Source organism: Serinus canaria, chromosome 2 (assembly GCF_022539315.1).
Source record: "Serinus canaria isolate serCan28SL12 chromosome 2, serCan2020, whole genome shotgun sequence".
In the NCBI taxonomy this organism is placed as follows: Eukaryota; Metazoa; Chordata; class Aves; order Passeriformes; family Fringillidae; genus Serinus; species Serinus canaria.
In genome coordinates this window covers 57,435,123-57,450,608 of record NC_066315.1, presented here as the reverse complement: position 1 = coordinate 57,450,608, position 15,486 = coordinate 57,435,123, and the positions used below count along the sequence as shown (strand labels likewise).

General features: G+C 44.0%; 1 protein-coding gene across 1 annotated transcript in view; it reads left to right on the top strand.

The window, feature by feature from the left end:
* Positions 1-4,163: 4,163 nt before the first annotated feature.
* The window catches only part of RAMP3 (receptor activity modifying protein 3), a 40,909-nt gene continuing 29,586 nt past the window's right edge, over positions 4,164-15,486 (top strand). Inside the window, exons 1-2 of the mRNA XM_050971115.1 lie at positions 4,164-4,179; positions 6,374-6,479. The gene's annotated coding sequence lies outside the window, so the exon portion shown is untranslated. The remainder of the gene's footprint in view (positions 4,180-6,373; positions 6,480-15,486) is intronic.

Sequence of the window (15,486 nt, the reverse complement as noted above, 5' to 3'; positions counted from 1 at the left end):
AATTAGTTCTGGCTTTACTTAGTCTAGGAGGAATGGAGCATTGTGTGCCTTTTGCTTATGCTTACATTTACATTAAAATAAAGGCATGACTTATTTCTCATCCCTGAACCAAATTACAAAGATTTTCTGTTATAACAAAGCTTCTGGCTCATGTTGAAAAAGAATAGTTGTGTACAACAGGAAGAGACAATTATGATGTGCATGACATACAGTCACCAGTGGTCTTGGGATACTCTTTTTGGCAAAAGAACAACAGATAGGAATGAGCAAGACGTACCTACATATTTTCACTTGGGCCCTTTGATGGGAGTGTTTTGCACTGCTGGCTGTAAAACAAGGGGTGGGTGCCTCAGAGGAGGACCCTTGACTGTGGAGCTTCTCTTCAGAGGAGAGAGAAGAGGCATTTGCCATCATTCCATAAAACCTGTCTGCTTCCCCTTGACCTGCATCAGGACACTTGTGGAATTTTAAATTTTTATTTGGTAGATGTTGGTGTTGATGGTATAGGGTACAGAAGTACCTTGTTTTCTGATTTTTTTTTAATTTAATCAAGACAATTAACTCTACCAGAAACTAGTATGGAAACAAAGTAATTGCATATTCCACTTCCCTCAAATAAAGTCCACCTGCTGTGCCGTGGGAAGGCTGTCACGTCAGAGCTAGGTGTATAAAACAAGAGGTGCTTAGAGGTCTTAGAGGTGCTAAATACTCACAGCTCAGCACTTTTGAAGTAGAGTGCAGTCTGGAATATGTGAACACTCCCTAGATGCTTTGCTCTGAGCATAGAAACCCTGTTGAAATCACAGAGCACATCCATACATGGCTTAAAATTTAAGCTTTAGAAGGCTGGCAAAATATTTGTGGGCTTCTGTATTCCATGACTTCTCTTATGTAAAAAAGTCTCAGATCTTTACATTAAAAAGTTGTTCTTTTTTCTCCTCCTTCACTTCATGCAATATAGGCATAACGAGTTTCAGCTCAAATTTGGGTATTCTGTGCAGTCAACATACCACAGTGAGGCCTTTGAGTCACAGGAAGAAGTTGTTTTTTAACTGGGGATCATGTTTTATAATTTTTTACATTCCTATATTGATGGTAAAAAGAGATGAATTATTTTAATAACCTGCAGATCCTTTTTTTTTTTTTTTTTTTAATTTCTGGAGCAGGAATGGCATGCTTCTAGGAGCACTAAATAGGAAGGATGACCTACTTTAGTTTAAAACCACAGGCAAACTGAACCTACTTTTTCAAACCTCAGTCCAGCAAGCAATCCCATTAAAACGTGGTCTTGAAATCTTAATGTGTCTTTTATACAAGATTGCTGTGCTAGGAAGAGGTGAAGAAAGCTTTCATCTGACACTGGGCAAAGTCCCTCCATATGGGCAAGCAGCCTCTCTCTCTGGGCCAATTTGTGAGGTGACAGGGAAAGGCAATGTTGTTTTCCGTAGTGTAATGCCTTCAGCTTTTTCTTAATTGATTTTATTATTTTTTCAGTTTCTGTTGAATCAGTTAAACTCCGCAGCTAGAAAGTTTATTACCTTATCCTGCAGGATTCTGAACCCTGTAGTGCTGGCAATAATACCTGTTCTTGACAGGGCAGCTTGACTTCTTCCATTTCTTCTCACCACAGACTCCCCAGGAACTTGCTATACTGAAACAACTACCTGCATGTCTGTTGCTATATTTTCTTTTACCCAGTATTTTGTTAGCAGAATTAAGTGTTTTAGAAAATACCTGAAGTAATGGGATTGCAGCACTGTCTTCAGGGTAACTAGGAAGGTGTCAGTGTGATCTCTGGAGGCTGGAAATTAAAACAGGCTATGGTTCTGAGGTCACTGTTAGTGTGTGTGTTGGGGATGGGATTCAGAGCTCTGTACAGCAAAGGGCATTTATAGTATTTCTTATTTGAAGGTGAATTGGATTTCTGCTGCTGGTATAGGTACATGATGCTACCAAGGCAGATCTGCAGAACAGAAAAGATTGTTTGCAGTCATTCTGGGGTGAATCTGTTTGCATTACTGCATTATAATGGGGGTTGGGGGGAGTGGACAATCTTACTGAAAAACTGCACACTGCCAAAGTTTTTTGAATGATCTTGCTAACTGTTCTAACGTTGTCACTGTTTCGTTCAAGTGCGAATCAGACTTACTCATTTTAGACTGCATTGATGCAGATATCACCTAGCATAGCTGGCTTGTGATCCAATGCAACATGCTGCATTAGTGCATTTACCTATAAATTCTGTTCATTTGTTCTACCTCAGAGGTACTGTTTGCACCTTCAGACTATGTGCTGCAAGCACAAAATGGGAAGTGCTCGCTGAGTCTTGAGAGTTGGAAGAAGTAACACTCACTTTGCTAGTTTTTCATCTGAAACAGGCAAAGAAAACAAATGCAATTGATGTAAAAAGACCTGTCAGCATTATCTCCATGTGTTACAAAAAATATTGCCTTTATACTGTGTAATATACTGTACTTTTAAAACATATAATATTGCATATAAAGCATGATGCTTAACCTCCTGGAAATCAATCTAAATTATTGCAAATACTAACTGCATTTTCAGATTTGCAAGAAATGGAATTTGTGAAGGAACTCAAGACCTTACTGTTAGGAAGGATGCTCTAGATGGTATGACAAGTCTGTGGTGTATGTGCCTTCACGCTTGTCACTTCACTGCAGCTCCTTCTGGCAGGGGCAGCTTGCAAACACTCCTTACAAAGCAGAAATGGCAGCCCCTCTGCTGAAGGATGATCTCCCTGAGCTATGGTTTATTTATGGTTTATGGTATTTTACAAGATTTGCTTCTAGCCAAGTGGAAGAAGTGGCACACGAGTGATAGGATGTTCATTCTAAGTGACACACTTAAATGTCTGCAGAGTTGTTTCAACATTGGATTCCCAGCCTTCTCTGTGGTTTCCGAAGTTTTCCATTTCCTTCAGCATAAATCAGACAAAGGTTGTGTGCTGAAAACAGTGGCCACAAAGGCACATGTTGCATAATTCTGCTCCTGTATTGGGGTCCTACTCTCCAAAAGTGTTTGGAGCACTGTGCTAGGCAAGCACACAAAGTCAATGTTAACAACCTGACTGATACCTAAAAGTACCCTTCATGTGTGGCTTGACAATATTTTTGAAATTTGAAATTTTATGGTACATTTGACCTTTAATAATGGCAGTGATTTAATGTTCTACTAAAAGGCCATTATTGAGGTGGAGTGTCCATGTGCCCAGAGGAACAGTCTGGGTCTTTGTTACTGAGCAATACTGCTATTTTTAGGTAAGAAATGTTGCCTTTAGCAGCTTCCCAGTCTGGTGTTTCTTGATGCTGATGCTAATTTCCTAGAGAGAGAGCTCCAGGAACACAGCCTTTAAATATTGATGAAAATCAGGAGCTGTACCATCTTTGAAAAGAGACAGGCAAAGATGAAATTGCAACATAAAAACACACTTAGCATCATAGAACTCCAGGCTGCTCTGGGTCTGTGTGGGGTCAGGGCAGCTCGCTGCCCATGTTCAGCTGTAAATATTGAGCAGGCCAACACGTCGGTGCCATGCAAGGGCTGCAGGTGGACTAACACAGGCGGCCCTCCAGCTCCTCATGCCTTCACCCCCACCGCCAGGATGCAGTGCAGTGATAAGAGGAGAGCAGCTGCTCTGGCTCCCAGGGCAAGGGGTGAAGAGTCCCTGCATCCCTCGGACACTTACGGCCAGAGCCTTCCCCGTGCGGGGTAGGTGCCTTTCCGCTATGCAGCCACACAGACCGATGGGTTGGGAGCGGCACCGCTCTTGCCGTGGCTCTTGGAAGAGCGGGAGGCACGGCCGCGCTTCTGTGGCCGCGCACAGAGCACACTCACACGTCCCTGACCCTGTCTCTGCCTCCGCCCGGCCCGGCCCGGCCGCCGGGTCCGCCCCGCCGGCGCTGGGAGCACCCGGGGGCGGGGGAGCTGCTCCCCTGCGCTCCCGCCCCCGCTGCCGCCGCCGCCCGGGGCTGGACGCCGAGGCATGAAGAGGAGCCTCCCCGGCGGGCGGGCTGAGGCGGGCTCGGGCCCTCTGCGGCTGCGGACCGGCCGCCCCATGCGGGCTCCGTCCCCCGCGGCCGCTCGCCGCCGCTGCCGCCCGCGCCGGGATGGAGGCGCAGGGCAGCCGCCGGCGGCACCTCTCCGTCCTGCTGCTCTGGGGTAAGTGCCTGGCGGGGCTGGCCGGGGGCGTCCCGGCAGCGTGCGGTGGGGCTCGCCGCTACCGCCCCGGGACTGCTGCAGCGGGACCGGCTGAGCATCCTCCCGTGTGCGCGATCCCCGAGGGCAGTGCTTCAAGCCGGGGCGTGGGGCTGAAGTTCGGGGAAGGTGGGAGCGCCCCCGCTGTGGCTAGAGCATCGCTTTGGGAAGGGTTCTCCGGGCGTCCCTTGCCGGCGGATCGGGACGCAGCCGGGATCGCTTTCCCACCTGGGCTCTCATCCCGAGCATAGCGGCGGCTTCGCAGCGAGAGCGTTCCGGCCGCGCCGGGCGGGCAGCGGGGCCAGGCGCAGCGTCAGGGCCGCTGGTCCCCTTCAGCATCGCACCGACATCGGCGACCGGGGTCCTCGAACAGGGCGTCCAGGGAAAACGATCTCAAACTTCTCGCCTTAGTTAGGCTTTCCGTCTTGGATCCCACTTGGATTCTGGGGAGGTGTGTTTGGCTGTTGGGGAAGGTTTTTTTCCCGCTCGTTCTGTTAGAGTAGTTGACTTCCAAGCACGTAGTTATCAAGTGCAGGTATCCGTCAAATCTTTCACTTAGAGTGCCTCGGCTGCTAGAAAAACTATTTGATTGCTCCTTGTCAGGTAGATTGTTTTAGAGCTCTCAGATTTAATGTCTTGCAGTCATCTAAAGTTGCCAGAAGTCGGCTCTGATAATCTTCACTCAACACTAAACTAAGAGATACAGTCACACTTAAGGGACAAAAATTTCGGCCTGGTACCTTTAGAAGATGTATTTGAGGACTTCAGAACTTTGTTTGCTATTTTAGACCCCTTCCAAAGTACAAAACTGGTAAACATGGCACATATTTATATGAAAATACTCACAAAAAAATGGACAGTATTGACAATGTTCAGTAGCATCATCCTTAGCTGGTCTGTCAAAAGAATGACATGTCACATGCACAAGTTTCTGATTCTCTGTGGCTTGAGGACTTCTAAAATCTTACCTTAGTTACTCAGATTTCTGTTACTCCTCAGCTGAAAAGGAATAAAAAGATGGCCAACACTTGGCTTGACAAGTGAAAGATTTATGCAATCTTGAATTCAGGGAACTAGGCAATAATCTTTTTGTCTGGGGAGATTTCTTGATGTTACTGTGATTTTTGCAAAGCAGAATTACCCACTGGAGATATATTTTCGGAGATTTGCTAGAGCGAAGCACAGTGTCCCTGTGGCTCAGGAAGCTACAGAAGGACATTTTTCACCAGAGAGGCACAGATAAATCAATTGTGCTAGACATTTTAAACTGTGCTAGTTCCATTCCTAATAGAATAACACACACAAAAAAGATTTTAAGAATATCTCTTAACTGATAATACATTACTTTTGCTTGGAATTGGGAAGGGTAGATATAATCAAGGAGTAATGAAATGAGACTGATCCCCTAGTAGAAAAACCTTAAGAGTTCTCGGATTTGAAATCAAGGGGTTTTATTAAGAAAGGCCTAAAGAGGTAGAAAACTAAATTTCTTCTTTGGGAATACAAATACAGTTTTTAAACTAGTTATTTTTGAAGATTTTTTACTTTTATTGAATGATCACAATGGCTTCTTTTGATTAGGCAGAGAGCTGTGACCTCTGCCACTTAGGTGAAACCACCATTCCTCAGTGTTAGGTGCACTGAAGGCAGTGGGAAGCCCATCTGGGTGGGGTGTGGGACTGTACTTCTGTAACCTCAGGCGACTATTTTCTGTATCTTTCTGCCTAGACACGTTATCTCTATGCATAACCACTTGTTGTGTTGTCCATCCTTAGTGAGGATGGCAAAAAATGCAGTGTGTTCAGTGATTGTGGGAGAAGTTGGACTTCTGAGTGTGGAGGGGAAAGAATGCATCAGCTGAGGTCCTTGGTACACAGGCATGTCATCAGTTCTACGAAGCGCAATGGCATCCAGAATGGGGCAGAGCTGGAAACACCAGCTGTCAGGTGAAATCTCTGATTTGCTCAGCAGAGCTGTAGATACTTTGAAGACACCTACTAACTGTGAAATCTAAGCACCTAACAAATAATCTAAGAAATAGTGTTGTATTTACCATCATACCAAATTATCGTACTATACTTCTGTGCATGGAAACTGAGGGAAGAAGAAACGTAAGGGCTTGAGCAGGTCTTTTAACAAAGTTGTTTTTTTTACACAGGTCATTGTTTTGGAATTCCTGCCCAAATGTTTCTCCTTCATTCTCTATGTAACACCTGCATTTCAGTGGTACTATTTGTATTTTGTAGCTGGAGGCCCCCAGCCAGGTAATAATTAGCACTGACTCCATGATTCCAGAAGGCTGATCAGTCACTTTATTCTACAATCTCATACTATACTATACTTGTTAAGAAGCTTGTGACCCTTACAGACAGTCTGGTACAGCTTTGACCTAATTGGTCAATCCATCCAAACACCATCCACTGGCCAATTAAGAAATCACCTTTTGGTAAACAAATCTCCATAACACATTCCACCTATGCTCAACAACAGGTGCAGCAAGTGGAGATAAGAATTGTTTCTCATTATTTTCTCTGATCTTCTGACAGCCTTCCCCAGGAAAATGCCTGGGGAAGTTGTGCCTGCTGCTCTCTGTGGCTAGAGATTTGAGTTAAAAGATAACCAGAGTAAAGCTGGGTATTTTTTAAATTCTAGAGTAATCTTTCTCAATATATTTGTATAAACCCATATCAAGAGAGGTGGTGTGATCCTTATCTGGAGCAGTTCTTGTATGCAGATTTCAAAGACAGTCAGTAGGTTTTTGCGTTTCATAATTCTGTTTTCAAAGGGGTTAGTTAAGGTTATTGCTTTAGTCACAGGTGAGCAGCTGGACAGCTGGAAACAGCCTGGTCCCAGGGTGGTTACTTTCTGTTTTAAAGACTGTATCTCATCTGCAAACAATAATGAAAAAGCTGTGTATAAATGTCCAAATTCTGTAAGGTCCTCAGCTCCCCTTGTGTGAAGCATGGCATATGTAAGTCCTGAAGAGTTTGGATTCCAACAGGAAACAATTTAGCGGGTTAAAGTTTGAAAACCAAACAAGGGTTTTTTTTCCCATTATTTTTTTATAAATATCATGCTGTTCTGCAGCTGCAAAGGGCGGAACAAAGAAAGGGAATAACGTTGTAGGAGTTCTGAATTTAGTAGACCCAGGCGAGAGTGTGTGTGTGTAAAACAAATAAACCTTTGCAAAATGGAACATCTTATTCTGGGACTGACCACGGGGTTCTAAAAGCACTTCTCTACCAAAATGATGCTTCATATTCTAAAGATGTGATTTTACACACTAGGCAAGCAGGAAACCAGGCAACAGACCCCACCAACATCCATCCTGAAAGCAAAGCATCTGGTGTAAATGCAGTCTGTGTTCCAATTTGCTGTTGCATCCAGGCATTCTTCCCACCACCCTTCACCCTGTTTGTGTCTCCTAATTCTTTTATTTGGTAAGGTGTTGCTTCTTTCCCAAGATCTACATGTGCAACAGGGGATAGGTTCACAGCAGTTCCCTTGAGAGGGTGAATGGCAGCACTGTCCCTGTAGTGGCAGGTGGGCTGCACAGAGCATCGAATGGTATCTCCATCTGGCTTGGTCCCAGCCCTCAGGAGGAATGGCACTCCATTTTTGAAGGTAACTCCAGGCTTTTAAACCCTGATTTACAGCAGTGAGATCCAGTCCTGGAGACCATTTAGCTAATGCAAACTCTTGCTCCTAAATTAGTAAGATCTTGCTATCTACATTCTCGTTAAGGTTTTAAATACCTTTGGTGTCTCAGGGCTTTGCCTGTAGGTTTGTTTTGCCTCTGAGGCAAATCACAAGAGACTATGAAGTGGAGATTGACTTCTACACTGAGATAGACAGGTACTGCTCTAGGTGCAGATACACACAAACTGCATGATATGAAGAAAAGGGTCTTGAGCTGAGCTCAGGGGAACTAAGGGAGGTTTTGCCAGTTGGGTTGTGTTTAAGCATTGCACCACCAGTAGTTTTTTTGTACCGTTAGTGTTTCAGTTTCTCCCACCTATCTACTGGTAACTGAGATTCAAGGTTTGAGTTGCAGACAAATGAATCAATTTCCAGTTTACCTTACCAAGGAAAAAAATGCAATGAGTAGTCCCTTACAAAACACCATTTGCTACCATCTGTGTTTTGGCTATTGAAATTACTACTTGAGACACACATGAAAAAAGCAAACTGTGCTTTCATTTGGGGCTCAGAGTGATTAATTTTCACAAGTATAATGAAACCTGTTTTAATTCACACTCTTTTAGTTTAGTGAAAGCTGTTACATGAACCATTTTATTTCAGAACTGAAATTTAGAAGCGTATTATTTCGTGTTTTATGTAAACAGCCTGTCTTTTCTAAAATAAGAATCTCTTCATAGCCAGGCTTTCATCCAAATAAACTGGAAAATATAAATGGAAAAAAAATCACATTATTTTAATGTGAATATATATGTAGAGCAACCTGAAAGCTGCTTGAGGGACTCTTCTGTGAAAATGTGCAAGTATGAGGAAAGGAAGGAGTATCAAAGTGGAATAGGAAAAAGGAGCCCTTTCAGAAGTTTTTAGTCTTAATCTCCCGTCATATGTTGGCTTCCTTGAAACCAGCCTGAAAAGAGGAGACAGCTTTTTTACTTGCTAAAAACCTGAAAAGAAAATGCAGTGGAACTGTTAGAAATGGTCCAGAGGGTGGAGAGGAGTCCTTGTTCTCTTCAGAGCAGCTTAACATGATCTACCATATTGTCTTGGATGAGGGACATGCCTGCATAACAGCCCTTGGCCTCAGTTTGTCTCCAGGAATACAGGATTTGGCCTTTATGGAGACAGATTTATGGCCTTCTGCAAATGGGGTGTCACTTGCTCCCCTATGATCTGAGCCAGGGGCACTCTCACCTGAAGAGGAAGATGTGGTAGGTGCTGCTGAGACCCTAGCAGAGCACCACGCTGATGGAAGCACATCTTGTTTGCATCTAACCTGATTAAGCTGGGTGAGCAAAGGACTGTGCTGAAGCACTGGGCCCTACAATAAAGCATCTGTCTTATGATTTTTTCACTCCAATAAATGTGACTAATTTACCTTTATTTGGCAGAGCATTATCTGTGGTCAGTGTCAGAATAAGTAGTGTAATTAACATTGCCCTGGAATGACTGTCACTTACTGTGTGAAATCATTTTGTTTCCAAATGTCACAAGTGACAGATCACTTTTGCATCCTTTTGTGTCCAGAGACATTCATGCTAGAGACTCTAATATTTATAAAATATTATTGCATTGTTGTTGTTGTGTCAAAATACATAGTTTGAAGTTTGACAGGGTGTGCAGCCTTTTTTCTGGGCGGCCCTCCTGCCTTTAGCAGAAAGGGGAAGAAATGTCACAGCTGTAAAATGTTGTGAAGAGACAGGGAGATACTGGAAGGGGAAATGGAGCCTTAGAGAAGTCATTCAAGTGGTCATCAATAGGACACAAAGCTCAGGTTTCTTCTGAGACTTCAGCACTTGGACTTAAGCTTTGATTTGTAATCTTCTCTCTTGTTTGCAGTTGGTTCTGTCTGAGGAGCTGTGGCTGTCTCTGGGCTACCCAGACACGTGTTCTACAGCTTTGGTGTGGAGGTGGCCTTTGCTCGAGGGGGATCTCAGCCTTCACATCAGGGTTTTGCTGTCTGGTGGCCACATGGGGCTGTGGAACAGATTTTCTCTTCATGCTTGTTTTTGACAAGTGGCTGCAAGTGTAACGCTGTCTCTCCACATCTCTTGAGTTCATGAGCTGTTCCAGCTTTACTCCTCAAGGATCACCATGTACCAAGAACATAACTTGTCCAATTTAATATTAGAAGAGGCTTCTTTAAATGTATATAGCCACGTGTATTGTAGACTAACTGATAAAGCATTAAGCTTATGTTTTCAAGTGAAATAGGAAAAATAAATTTTTCTTCTCTGGTGAAGAGATGCTCAAAGCCTTTATTTCCATGGAGTTGTCAATTGTCATTCAGTATGTGTGAAATTGCCTCTATTCCTGTTTTATTTTTAGCTAGCAGATCAATATTTAGTTTTATTATAAGCTATGTCTGTATTTCATGCAAAGTCAGAACTTACTGTATCGTGTTAAAAAATAATGTAAATCTCTTACTTTTGACAGTGGACCTAGGTAAATTTGCATTCAGGAATGGTAACCTTTGCCACTAGTAAATGTGGCTGCTGAATATAATTGCAGGGCTATGCTTGGGATAGGAATTTTTTACCACGAAACACTTAGTGATGCACAATGAAGTAGAGATAATATTGCTGGAATAGCCATAGGTCCAGTTTCTATTTAACTGGCTCCAGTGTAAACCAGAAACAGCAAAATAGTCCAAGCATTGCGAAGTAAAAGACAAAAGAAAATTAAGCTCCTCAAAATACTTGTTTTCTTTCTGTACTTTAAGATTTTTTGGAAAGAAATGTTAGTGCTCTTTTCTTGGATTTAAATATTTTTAAAAATTGGGAGAGGAATCTCTCTCTGTGAAGTAATGTGACATTTTGGACTTCTTATTTTCAGCGTGTTTTAGGTAAGGTAGGTTCTAACTCCTCTTTGTCTTACCTTTCTGATGGAGCAGAACATGTGGAATGTGCACTACAAGACCATAAGTATGCTTGTTGCTATATGGCTCATGCAGTTCCATGCCAAATATGCCTGTGCAATATTTAGGTTTTATTTTCCTCCCAGCTACTTCATACTTTATCATGCAGTGATTTAGAAAACAAAAACTTGTCAAAGCAATAAAAAGTGCCGGTAGGAACAATGTGAAATAAACACTTCTTGTAGGAAATGGGGGATTCTTGCACTTTTGAAAGGTACACTGGAAATCTTTACGAAGAATATTTGCCTTGGAGTAGATGTTCTAGGCTTAGTCTATAAATTCTTGTAAGACCTTCTTCACCTTCTTCTACAAACGATCTGGAAGATGTGAGGGATTCCTTCTGTGTCAGACTGTACTACTTCAAGCTATAGAAATAAATTCAGGTCTTTGTAACTTCATGAGTAAAAGTATTGCTGACACATTTGCAAAACTAGAGGGAAGGGAGTACTCATTCTTATGTACTCTCCTTTCTAGTTATTTCTTGCATGACTTCAAAATCCTTAGGAGGATTCCCCTCAGGCTTTACGTAAAAAAGTTTGCCTGCCATATGGGAGCAAAGCCACAAAAATTATTAACCTTAGAACATCTCTAGGACTGTGAAAGGAAGCAGATTTAGGTCAACCGTTTTGCAGACCCACTGATAGTGTTGGGGCTAAACAAACCCTGATCTATAGGTGAATATAGAGAATAACCAATATTGTTTAGTTCAATCTGCTCTTTGCCAAGGCCGAGCCCATCAGTGGCAGTGGGAATACTTGTGGGATTACATAGTTGTGATGGGAAGAAAATTGCTGGAGAACAGCAGGTGAAAGTGTGGAGTGAGAACACGTGAGAGAAGCAACTCTGGTGAGTGCAAAAGGAGGGGGAGGAGGTATTGCAGGAGCCAGAGCTGGAATTCCCCTGCAGCCTGTGCTGAAGACCAGGGTGAGGCAGCTGTGCCCCTGCAGCCCATGGAGGACCATGCAGTAGCAGAGATCCACCTACAGCCCCTGGAGGGCCCCATTCCCAAACATGTGGATGCCCAAAGGAGGCTGTGACCTTCTGAGAAGTTTGCAGGCTCCTGGCAGGACCTGCAAAGTAGGAGGACCCACGCTGGAGCAGTTCATGGAGAACTGTGGCCTGTGGGGACGACTCATGTTGGAGAAATTTGTGGAGGGTTGTCTCCTGGGGAAGGGATACAGCCCTGGAGAAGGGGTAGAGTGTGAGGAGTCATCCTCCTGAGGAGGGAGGAGTGACAGAGACAATGCATGATGAACTGGCTGCTGTCCCCATTCCCCATCCCCCTGCACTGCTGCAGATCGTTTGTAGGAGAAGGTATAAAAATTAGAAGTGAAATTAAGCTTGGGAAAAAAGAGAAAGGTAGAGAGAAGGTATTTTAAGAATTTATTTTTATTTCTCATTAACTTACTCTGATTTTAATTGGCAGTAAATTAAATTTATTTTACGATGTTGAGTCTCTTGCCCATGATGGTAGCTGTTAAGTGAAGCATGTAAAGCTCTGAAATTTTGTTAGTGTTTCATTGTTCTTATGAGCTCTTCATGGCAGCATGTAATTTCAAAGATTCTGTGATCCTGTAGGTGAGTATCAAGGGCTCTGGAACCCTGGTAGGCAAGCTGGACTGCTGAAGAGAAATAGGAAGAGAAATATACATTATTTTATATATAATATTTCTCTGAAGAGAAATAGGCCCACATTTGGATGGTCAGGCCAACTTAATATTTCATAGTAGGCATAGAATTGAAAGAAAACATGACTTCTATGGAATCGTGTTGGCTGTAATGCCTCAACGTGGTAACATGTAACAGCATTAGGAATCTGTGAGAGGAGTACATGCAGCAAGAGAAGGGGGATGTGCAGGGAATTTTTGTCATCTGGTCAGAAAAGGAAAAAATAATTTTCCCAGGCCTTCTACTAATCATAGTATCTTGATTTAAATGTTCTGCCTGTCAAGGGAAGAAAGAACTTTAAATGTCTTCAAGTATTCCATGGTTTTAAACACTTCCTCAGGAGGGAGTGTACGGTGACCCTTGTCTGTGAAATCTTAATGGGTCATTTCCCTTTCCCAAAGTTATTAAAAAAAAAAAAAAAAAGATTACTTGACTTCTCTTTCAAGTCTACCTCACAGGAGCAAACTGGAGTCTCTATTGGCCTTGAGGGACTGGTGTTTCACACTCTTTCACAGGTGGTTAGGTACGGAATAAAGTCTGTATTGTGCTGACTTTTTTCCCTTATTATAGGGAAACCTTATGTCATATCACATTTTCTTCTGTGTTTTCCTGCCTTTTTGACTAATGATAGGCATCTGGATTGAAATAATGAGCAGCCATTAGATCCAATATTTGCATCCAGGTGATCACGTGATCAAGTTGTGTTCCTGGATGCAGATGGCCAGCTTCAGGGGCTGTCACCGCTCTCATGTGCTCTGGGGTGTGTGTGTCTCAACAGTAATTGCAAGCCATCTCACTGCTGAGGGCAGCGAATCAGAATTATGCTGTTTCATTAGCTGATGTACCTTTTTCTTAAATTGCACAGCTGACACATTTCTCAATTATCTTTTGGGCAGAGAGATTGTGTTCTTCAGTTGCTTTGGTCACATTTTCTGAGAGGAGATAGTGGTGAAATAGGTACTGGCACCAGGCTGCTGCTGGCTCACACTGCAGTTATGACTGATGCTGGCTTCTGCTTGTGACCTTAGACAAACTTCTTATTAGTTCTGTCAATACTTCCATAGCTCACATAAAATGGAGACCTCAGAAGCAGTACCTCACGAGGCTGTAGTGAACCTGAAGAAATAGGAGATGTTTAGGGGGTGAAAAAAAAGATTTTCCACTTCCATTTGCAAGAAGTGTATTTATCTGTAGTCATAAATCATGGAGAGCTATGGTCTCGTTGCTCCAGATGTTACACACTTATGTGGCAACTACTGGATGCTGAGACTTAGGAGACCAGGTCTTGCAGGCAGAGCTTAGATGAAACCAGGAGCCCAAAGCCTTCGGCAGGCTCACAGATACATGGTGAATATAAGTCTTTGCCTTGCATCCTAGGTGACGCACGCTGAAGTTAATTCAGTGGATTTGGGTTTGTTAGGAATGTTGTGCTTACCTCTGCTGACTGTAGGCACCTCCTGACATGTGTAATCCCCTGGAATTCTCTTCCTTCCACCTTGTATCATGGAATACAAGGAAGGGACTCACAAGAATCATTGAAGTCCTGCTCCTGGCCTTGCACAAGACAGCCCCAAGAATCACACCATGTACCTGAGGGTATTGTTCAAATGTTTCTTGAACTCCTTTAGGCTTGGTGCTGTGACCACTTCCTGGGGGAGGCTGTTTCAGTGCCCATCCTCTAGGTAAAGAACCTTTTCCTAATAACCAACCTAAACCTTCCCTAACACAGCTTCAGGCCATTCCCCCAGGTCCTGTCACTGGGCACCTCAGGGAAGAGATCAGTGCCAGGTCTTTTGCCTCCACTCCTGAGGAAGTTGTAGACCACAATGAGGTCTCTCCTCAGTCTCCTCCACTTGGCTGAACAAGCCAAGCGACCCAAGTGGCTCCTTTGTATGGCTTTCCCCTTTCACCACCTGGACTTCAGCAAAGCCTTTGGCACTGACTCCTGCAGCAAGCTCCTGGAGGAGCTGGCAGCCCACAGCTTGGACAGGTGCAGTCTGTGCTGGGATAAGAGCTGGCTGGATGGCTGGGTCCAGGGAGATGCGGTGAATGGTGTTGCAGCGAGTTGGTGTCTGGCTCTAGTGGGATTCCCCAGGGATCAGTGTTGCACCCAGTTTAATATCTTTATTGGTGATCTGGGTGAGGGGATCCACTCTACACTTAGTGAACTTGTGGATGACACTAAGCTGGATGCAAATGTCAATCTGCTGGAGGATAGAAAGGCTCTGCAGAGGGATCTGGACAGGCTGGATCAATAGGTCTGAGGTTTCACAAGGCCAAGTGCCAGGTCCTACACCTTGGCCACAACAATCTCATGCAGTGCTGTAGGGTGGGGGCAGAGTGCTTGGAAACCTGTCTGGCAGAAAAGAACCTGGGGATGCTGGTCAGCAGCTGGACATGAGCCAGGATGGCCGAGAAGGCCAGTGGCATCCTGGCCTATATTAGAAGTAGTGTGGCCAGCAGGAGTAGGGAATTGATTCTCTCCTTGTATTCAGCGCTGTTGAGGCCACACCTTGAGAGCTGCCTGCAGTTTTGGGCCTCTCACTTCAATGACATTGAAGTGCTAGAATGAGTCCAGAGAACGGCAGTGGAGCTGATGAAGGGCCTAGAGGACTCCTGTGAGGAATGGCTGAAGGAGCTGGGGTGTTTATCCTGGAGAAAGGGAGGCTCAGGGGAGATCTTATCACTCTCTACAGCTGCCTGAAAGGAGGGTATAGCCAGAGGGGGTTGGTCTCTTCTCCCAGGCAACCAGTGGCAGGACAAGAGGACACAGTCTTCAGCTGTGCCAGGGAGGTTTAGGTTTGAATTTCTGGGTGTTAGCAAGAATTTTTTCAGAGAAAGAGTGATTTGATATTGGAATGGGCTGCTCAGGGAGGTGGTGGAGTCACTGTTCCTGGAAGAGTTTAGGGAAAGATTGGATGTGGCACTTAGTGCTCTGGTCCAATTGAAGAGGTCATGGGTTGGACTCGATAATCTCAGAGTCTTTTCCA